The sequence below is a fragment of the Triticum aestivum genome, chromosome 2A (genome assembly GCF_018294505.1).
Source record: "Triticum aestivum cultivar Chinese Spring chromosome 2A, IWGSC CS RefSeq v2.1, whole genome shotgun sequence".
NCBI classification, from domain to species: Eukaryota; Viridiplantae; Streptophyta; class Magnoliopsida; order Poales; family Poaceae; genus Triticum; species Triticum aestivum.
Genome location: NC_057797.1, coordinates 708,484,970 through 708,494,143, shown reverse-complemented (window position 1 = coordinate 708,494,143; position 9,174 = coordinate 708,484,970). Strand labels below are relative to the sequence as shown.

Genomic DNA, 9,174 nt, shown 5'->3' with positions numbered 1-9,174 from the left:
ACCTACGGCGGTAGGTCTGTACAGCCTACCGCCACACCCTCCGGCGGTAAGTCCCTCCCCCCCCCCCAGCACGCCTACCTCCTGTGACCATAACTGGCATCACCTCAGCGGGAGGGTTGCAAACCCTACCGCCAGGGTCTTTGGCGGTATGAGCCTACCGCCATGAAGCCTGGCGGTAGGGTGTGCAACCCTCCCGCTGAGCTGCTGCCAGTTTTGGTCACAGGAGGTAGGCCAGAGTCTTCGACCCTATCGCCGAACCCTGTGGCGGTAGGTTGTCTAACCCTACCGTCATGGTTGCTGGCGGTAGGGTTTGGGCATTTATAAACCCAGCTGCCCCGCCCAAACCCACCCCACCCCCTATCCCCTCCAGCCGCCTTCTTCTTCCTCTCGCCCCTTTCTCATCTCCTCCATTTCCCCCCTCCGATCTTCTTTGTTTCTTCATGGATTTTGTGGATCGAGATCACCCCGAAAAGAGGAAAGTAAGCTCGTCCGATCCCCCAATTACTTTGAGTCAAATCACTCCTCTTTTTTTTAGTCTAAGAATGGTTCATGTTCATGTTCATGGTGAACCCTAGTTGATATTTTTTGATGATCTTCCTGATGAATCATGATGAAATCCTAGTTGATATTTTTTGAACACATGATGAACCCTAATACAAGCTAGGTTTTTTTGAAGGTGATGAGCCCTAATTGAATACAAGTTAGGTTTAGAATTTTTGACCATATGATGAACCCTAGGTTTAGATTTTTTGGAGATGATGAACCCTAATGTGTGATGCATCCATATGTTTAGGTCTGCAACCGTGGCGCGAGCATCGCCCATTCATCTCCAACGCGACCCGTCTGCCTTGCCACTGTCGTACCTGTACGAGGCCCTCCCCGAGCTTCTGCGGCCGGTGGGAGATGTTTTAGACGAGGTCCTAGAGGCGACGATGGCAATGCGGTGGCACGAGAGGGCAGAGCGGATCTTTGATGATGTCAAGTGTTGGTCGCAGAGTGCGAAGGAGTGGAAGAGAGTGATTGCAGAGATGGAGGCAGATCCAACTATCTCAAGTGTCCGCCGGGAAGGGAGCATTGAAGCTGCCAAGCGACACTCCAACTGGGAGCTGCGCAATTTGGGCCGGAGAATCTACTTCGATTTCAATGCGGAGGAGAGAGCCAGGATGCCGCCCCTAAGTGCATCAGCGTTCGATATCATCAGCTGGGGAAGGGCGGAGGCGAAAACTCCAGCGGGCAAGGCAAGGTGGGAGTGCTTGAACGGTCGTATGACGACCAGCGTTCCGCCTCCGCCTGAACCGGTGGATCCGCTGCCGTATCTGTCTCCACGGCCAGGCCTAACATACAAGGACCTCTGAAGATGTTTGCCCGCTCTATAAACTTCTCCTAAGAACTTGTTGCACCGTTTGTTGGCTTTGTGAAAGCTATTTGCGAAACTACTTGCGTTAGTGGGGGTTGTCAAACTATGTGGACAAGTTTGCTATTTGCTATTTCCTACTTGTGAAATTATGTGCGTGTTTGTCAAACTATTTGATATTTGCTATGTGGAACCTTTATTAATATGTGAGCTCATATTTTGCTATTTGTCAACCTGTGTGAAACCCATGATAAAACTTAAAAAAAAACAATCACAAAAACTTGTAAAAACCCCAAACCACAGTACCCTATCGCCAAAGGGTCCGGCGGTAGGGTAAAGGCAACCTACCGCCGAATCCTGCGGCGGTAGGGTGTTGAGCTGGCCGTTAGGTAACGGCAGTGGGCCATCCATGCCACCGCCAGAACCCCTGACGGCAGGTTGCCTGACCCTACCGCCGGGCTCTTTGGCGGTAGCAAAAGGATCAAATTTTAAAAAAAAATTCTAAATTGGGGTCAGATTCCGACTTTATAGGTGCAAAGGGTCAAAACACGAAATTTTGCCGCTAGGGGTAGAGTGGTCAGGTGGTGGTGGGGGTTGGGACGGGTGGACCCGCGCGCCGGTTACCCGCCGTGCGACCGCGCGGAAAGGCCTGATGAACCGCCCCGACCCCGGCACCGAGGCAACGTTTGCGCGCGCCGGCGGGTAGGTAGGTGCCGTGTGGCCGTCCGTGGGCCGTGGCTGCGGGCTGCGCCGATGCTTCTCTCCCTCGGCTGCTCACGTCAACTGGCCCCGCCTGTCTGCATGTTGCTTGCGTGCGGGCCCGAGTGCGGCGCGGCCCCGCGTGTCCGTGACGGTGGCTTGATGTGCGCCGTCCTGATGTCAGAGCTGCTTGCCCAAGTTGCTTGCCTCACTCGCCGTCCCGTCCTTCGGTGAAAGCAACTGGAGCACAGAGAGAAGAAAGACGGATGCAGGCACATACGGATGATAGTACCTCGCACAGAGTTGTTCAATTTTTTTTTTGAAGATATAGAGATGTTTTCATTTTATATACGTAGATAAACAAAAAAGAAGAGGCATGGAGCCATGCAAGGAAGAAACACGAGGAAATTTGTGTTCCGTGTGCACGGATGTGACCTCCAGCTCCAGGCGAGAGGAAGCTTCTGAGGGTGCGTGCAAGGCACGGGAGAGTGTGGTGTGCAGATAACCCAATGTTTATCCGCTCATGGGATCACATCTACGGTAGTATCAAAGCAAAGAGTTCAACTTTAAAAATGGGTGCAGGAACATGTGAATTTGCTGGCTTTGACTTGTAGAATCTTTGACTGGCAGCACTAGGTACGCGTACATATTTCACGGGCTGATTGTAGTGAGTGTGTTTCCACTGTTTCATCCGTGTGTGCGCATAGCCCGATCTTTTTCTTACAAAAGAAGGATGACCCCCGGCCTCTGCATCTGGGAGATGCATATGGCCATTTTATTGATTATTCTCGAGGACCTTACAAAATAGTATAACAATATGTTTGAATCCGCCATCTTGGCAACATCTGCCGCTACTCCTATCCATATGATGAAGGGGGTGCAAGCTGGGCCAAATATCCAGACCTCTCACCTAAGCTTAACATCTAAAGCCGGATGCCCCGACCGAGCCACATACCGGGTCCGGGGCACAATCCGGTCTGACGCACTCACATGTGTCGTCGCCGCCATCTTCCACTGGTCCATCTTCAGAGCAGATTGAGGTACCAACCTTGGCAGGATCCTCCGCCATCGACGCCATCAAGATGCCAAACGACGACCACCATCTACGCTAGTCCATCTCCAAGCAGAAGGAGCGCTACCACAGGACGAAGACCGGCGGAGAATAGGTGAAACGCTGCACACAATGCCGCCGCCAAACACCTCACACGCACCGCAAAGCGCCCACCATGCTTCTGGGAACCCCAGGCGACGCCTTCAAGAAGGAGCGCGACGAGGGTACGACGCCGTCGCCCGCAAGGGGAACTAGAGCTTTCGCCCAAAGGAAGATCACGGTGAAAGACGGGAGAGGACCTCGACAAGGCCTCCAAGAAGGGGACCGACGCCCAGCAAAGGCGCCGCCATTGTCGTGGCCTCTGCCGACGGCCAAGGGTTTCCCCTGGTCCCGCCCCCATCCCATCCACCCAGCCAAAGACCTGGCCAGGGGAGCGCACGCAGCCGGAGAAAGCGTTGGACTTCATCGAAGCAGGCACGCCGGGTGACGGGGCACCCCGACCCACTATAGTAGACGTCCACGGAGACCTCGCCGCCCGCACGGCCGAAGTCGCGGACCACCAGCACCCACGACCGTTGCCCGCCGAAGAGGCAACACCGTCCACACCGCCCGAGGCCACCGCCCCGGCATCCACCCACCGCACACATCCCGTCGAAACATGGAGAACGACCCACACCACCGCCACCAGGAAGCACCACACCGCGAACATCCAAGCCGGGCAGGACGAGGCAAGGCCACGCCGGCCAGATCCGGGCGGATCCGGTGAACCCCGGCCCACCAGCCGCCAGATCGGAGTATGGCTCCGATCCCAGGGCCAAGGCGGCCGGATCTGATGGGCGGAGCCGTCCCCGGCGACAGGCGCGGGGCGACAACGCTGGCGGCAGCCGCCGCGGAGGGTCGGCCTCGGCGGCCACCAGGGAATAGCGGGCGGCGGCGCCTGATGCGGGGTGGGGGGGGGGGGCTCTCCAGAGATCGAGGCGGGTGCGCGGGGAAGCCCCCGCTGCCGCCTACCGCCGCGCGGGCAAGCCCGACGACTGCTGCCGGCGGCGGCGGGGAAGAAGGAGAAGGGGAGGCGGGGGACCGGCGGCGCCTAGGGTTTCGCCCCCGGGTCGCCTGAGAGCGGACGATGGGGGGAAGGGGGGGCATCTCAAAAGGGAGTTTACTTGTTGGGGGCATCAACCGCATAGCCCGATCCTGGTCTATATTTTTTCTCTCTCCAAGAAAACCAACGGCAACTCTGCCTATTTTCTCTTTTAAAAGAAAAACTTGGACGGCCTTTATTAAAAGCAAATTATATCTGTTACAAGTAAGGGGATTAAGAAATCGTGGAGATGTTTGCACCACACCGGTTTCCTTCTGTAACCCGCTCGACCAAGATAATGCGCGGTAGGCATTACTTTTCCGAGCACAATGCACAATCGTCCCAAAGAACTCATCAACTTACGTCTATCATTTGTTACCACCGCCACGGATGCACAGTATTCCAAAGGATCTAGAATAGTTTGGACAATCTTCGGGGGATCACACCCCACAGCCACTAAAAATATGCGTAACTCATGACGAGCCGCAAACCTTCCAGTAGTGTGTACGCCTCCATAGAAGCGATGTCCATGGCTTGTTGTTTATATGAACAAGATGCTGCAATGAAAGCCCTTGTACTGTCTGTAGCAGTGCTCCCGTAGCTCCCACCTCGATGTGGCAACTAGGAAGGGATTGCTATATAAGATTCGAGGTCGCGGTACCATCATGAGAACTTCTCTCTATACGAACGATGCGGCTATGTTCGTTGCCCCCATCAAGAAAGACATCGACAACCTCTCCCACTTGCTTAATGTTTTTGGTGACGTCACAGGCCTTCGCACAAACTTGCAGAAAAGCTCGGTGGTTCCAATTCGATGTGGCCACTTGAACCTTGATGACATCCTACAAAACCTGCTGGCTACAAGTGCTTCCTTCCCGATGAAATGCTTGGGGCTATCGCTCTCGGTTTGGCAACTCAAAGTCAGAGATTTTCAGTTCCTCGTGGATAAGGTGGCTGCCAAGCTTGTCCCTTGGGATGGCCAGAGTATCACCGCCACAGCCATTGGGCGTGTCGCTCTTGTCAAGTCCGTGCTCTTCTCGCATGCCATCTACTTCGTAACGCCTCTCATCGTCCCCCCCCCACCCCCACCCCGAGTATTCTTCATAGTGTGAACAAGCTCGAGAGAGCCTTCCTTTGGGCGGGAACGGAGAAAAGTACCGGCACCAAGTGCAAGGTTAACTGAGACACCATCTGCCGACCTTCAGAGTATGGGGGCCTTGGAATTCTGAACACAGAAAAAATTTGAGGGCCCTTCGCTTGTGATGGCTTTGGTTAAGTGGAAGGAACCCACCAAGTTGTGGTTGGGTCCGGCAACCCATGCGATGAGATGGACAAGAACCTCTTCTATGCCTCCTATGGCGCGCACACCCCTTTCTGGGACCCCCCTTGGGTACAAGACCGCAAACCGAAAAATGTCGCCCCCTTATCTATGAGGTGTCCTCACGAAAAAAATTGGAAGCTTCGTGGGGCAATGAAAGATGACGCTTGGGTTGGTAATGTCAAGGTCGCCAACAGATTAACCTTAGAGCATCTCCGACAATTCATTGCGTTATGGATCACCACTCATGGCTTCACCCTTGAGCCCAACGCCAAAGATGGTATCGTATGGAAGCATGCGGAAAGTGGGATCTACACGGCCAAGTCCGCTTACATGTAACAATTCTTCGGCCTTCTCCGCCCCCCTTTGGGGGCGGTAGTTTGGAAGGTTTGGGCACCGCCAAAGGTCAAAATTTTCTCATGGTTGGCCAGGCAAAATAAGGTATGGACCGTTGATCGATTGGCCAAGCGAGGATGGCATGACTGCAGGCTTTGCCCCCTTTACAAGAGAGAACAAGAATCCATCGAGCACCTCATGTTCAAGTGTAGATACTCCATAAGGCTTTGGGGTATGATCAACGACTGGCTTCAACTGGAAAGCATCAACACCAACAACTGGCACCTGGCGCGCTCCATCAAAGATTGGTGGACGTCTCTCTGACTCCTCCGCTCCAAACCGAAAGATGATGGCTACTTTATCACTCGTCACCTCCTGGAGAGTCTAGAACGAGAGGAACGACCCATGGCGTATGTATGTCCGGCGTCCCCTTTCCCATATTTTCTTTCCCCTATTGCTTTCGGTAACTTTCTTCCTTCCATGGTGGATGGAGTATCCTCCTCCACGACAAGGAAGCGAAAGGTGGCAGGAGCACCGCACCACGTCTCTAGTCTAGATCGATCGACTGAAGTGGAAATATGCTTGGCAGATCCCCCGGATACCTTGTTTGCGTGCGAAGGCCCCGGCATCGGTGAGATGGATGAGCAAGATATTCCAATGCCGGAAGGAAGGGGTCGATATAATTGGCACTGCCAGGACAAAGGAGCTGACATGATCCGCGGGATGATGCTCGATCTCACTGTCGTCCTGACTGACCATGATGGCGCGCCGAACCCTTCAAGTGATGATATCGCATCACCGGTCACTCGTTAATAAACTCTGCTGATGCTGGGGGCGGCCGGCCTTACACGGGCGTTCGTTACAACGTAGGATGCTCGCCGCAATCATGGTCGGGGCCGACGCGGTGCGCACATGGATCGATAACGGCTCCATGATCAGATTGCATGCATCATACGCGCCGCAGCAGCTAACCGCTTGAACCAACGAACGAGTGAATCTGAATAGACCGATGCTGTAGCGGCCAGCGAGGATTGGATTCGTGTGGTTTCTACAGTGGTATCGCATGCGATGCGAGGAGTCTCCAGGCAAAGACTCCCATCGGTCATCCGCTGGCGAGCGAAGCAGACGCACCTTCATGTGGCCGTGTCATCCGTGATCGGCTTAGATCTTGTACTCGAAGTGAGAAATGCAATGAAAGAACTATTCCTTCCTATTTGTTTGTCCTAATGAGACAAAAAAGAGCCTCCTTCTTTACCACTTTAGGGGATGGGGGTGAAGGGGGGGGGGGGGGTTTACATACAACCGGAGCAAAGTGGTTTATGATTGAATCTCAGAGGCATTCTTAGCATTTGGTAGATCCAAGTCCATGGCCTATTTCGGGTTCACTCGGAGCTTTGGCAACCACCATAGGAGGTGTGATGTACATGCACTCATTTCAATGGGGTGCAACACTTTTCAGTTTGGGCCTAATATTTCTCCTTTATACCATGTTCGTATGGTGGCGGGATGTTCTACGTGAATCCACCTTGGAAGAAAACTTTGTTTTTCCCACTCTAGTTTTTGCCGACTTTACTTATGCCACTCTAGAATTTAACATTTCAGGTTTGCCACGCGTAGCTTTTGACAATACATCACAATTGTCATTTCATGGCAAAATTACAATTTTCAAAGTGGCAATTGTGAAACATTGTCAAAGCTAATAGTGGCAAAAGTGATACTCCGGGGCGCCGTTGATTCGCTCCTCCCGCTTGCTGAATGCTGATGGTGGCGGATGGACAGCACTGAGACGTGAGTGGCAGCTCTACAGGAGGTGTGATTAATTAGCCCATTGTCAGCGACTTCCACTAATTAGCTGGTCATTCTAAGACAGGAGATGTTCCATTCTAGACGAGCCGGTGGCAAAGCGCCATTGTCAGCGACTTCTACTCCTTAAGGAACTTGATCTACTTTGGATCCCTAACAATACGATGTTCCATTCTAGACGGGCCGGTGGCAGCAACATAATATATGATGTCAACTCTTTATGAGTAATTCGTACTCCTATTTACAAATGTACTAGTACGTACGAAGCTACTACTCATTGGGTATATATATGATGTCAACTCTTTATGAGTAAGATGCAGTTGCAGCAGTAAGAAGAACGGTAATTAAGAGAACAGCTACTATTTACAAATTTACTGCTGGGCGGCCGGCAGCTCGACGGCGACGGTGCGGCGGCAGGAAGGGCAGGACGGGTTGTCACCGAGCCACGTCTCGATGCAATGGGCGTGGAATTGGTGGCCGCAGAGCGGCAATACATGGACCGCCTCGCCGTCGTCGTAGTCGCCTAGGCAGATGACGCACACCTCCTTAGCATCGGCCACCTCCTCCTTGCCATCCGCCACCTCCTCCTTGCCCTTGCCGGCGTCGTCGGCGCGGCGCGTGCAACAGAGGGCGACGACGGCGATGGCGATGACGGTGACGAGCGCGCAGCCGAACGAAGCGAAGCGAGGATGATGCCGAGGTCGTGCTCCTGGACGACGATCTGGCCCGCCGCCTCATCCAGGAGGAGCCTCCTGGCCGCCCTGGGAAGCTCCATCGTCATGTCTGTCTGTGACCGGGAGTGAGACGGAGGGTCTGGTAGTCTGGTCGATCGTCCGGGGATTTCCTAGGAGCGAAAATTCACTGGCGTGCTCGTCCACGCTTGCTCGCGGTATCTGCGAGCGTAGTTTTGCGATGAGATCTGGACTGCTCGTCGTAGTCAAGGAGTATAGGCGGGATAGTTATTGTGTACGCGTGGGACGTGGACGTGACGATCGTTAGGATTGGATGGACGGACTTCCAGGACAAACGGACGGGCGTCGGGTACTGTTTTAACGTGGGACGTAGGCGCAACCGGCAAGAGAAAACGGTGGCATCCGTTTCAATATGGTCAGGCGTCGGCCCACCTAGCACCTCGCTGCAGAATCATCTCTGGACCGACGAATCACCTCGCTGCAGAATCATCTCCCGAGGAGGGACGCAACCATAGCCACGATGGAGGCGGTTACATCTTGGGCACGCTGGACCTGAGCAGCATAGTTGGTGAAGACGACGGAGCTGGACCCGGAGGAGCCACGTACTGCAGAGTTGCCAGTGGAAGCAGGGGCGGACATCTTCACAAGGGGTTCAGGCGGAGTGAGACTGTAAATGAAAATAGGGGGAGAACAGAAGGTGTGAGGCATGCGGGGGCGTACAGCCTGGTAGACAAGATCCCGCCCAGCAAGTTCGAAAATTGAACAGGGCGAGCTTCCCGCCCGGTAACACCGAGGAGGAGCTGGGCATGCCGTGGCCACATGGACGGAGTATTCTTACAT

At 54.0% G+C, this 9,174-nt stretch overlaps 1 pseudogene; it reads right to left on the bottom strand.

Annotated features, from left to right (window-relative positions):
• Nucleotides 1-7,829: 7,829 nt before the first annotated feature.
• Nucleotides 7,830-8,634, bottom strand: LOC123186079 (probable E3 ubiquitin-protein ligase ATL44; annotated as a pseudogene).
• Between the last annotated feature and the right edge of the window lie 540 nt (nt 8,635-9,174).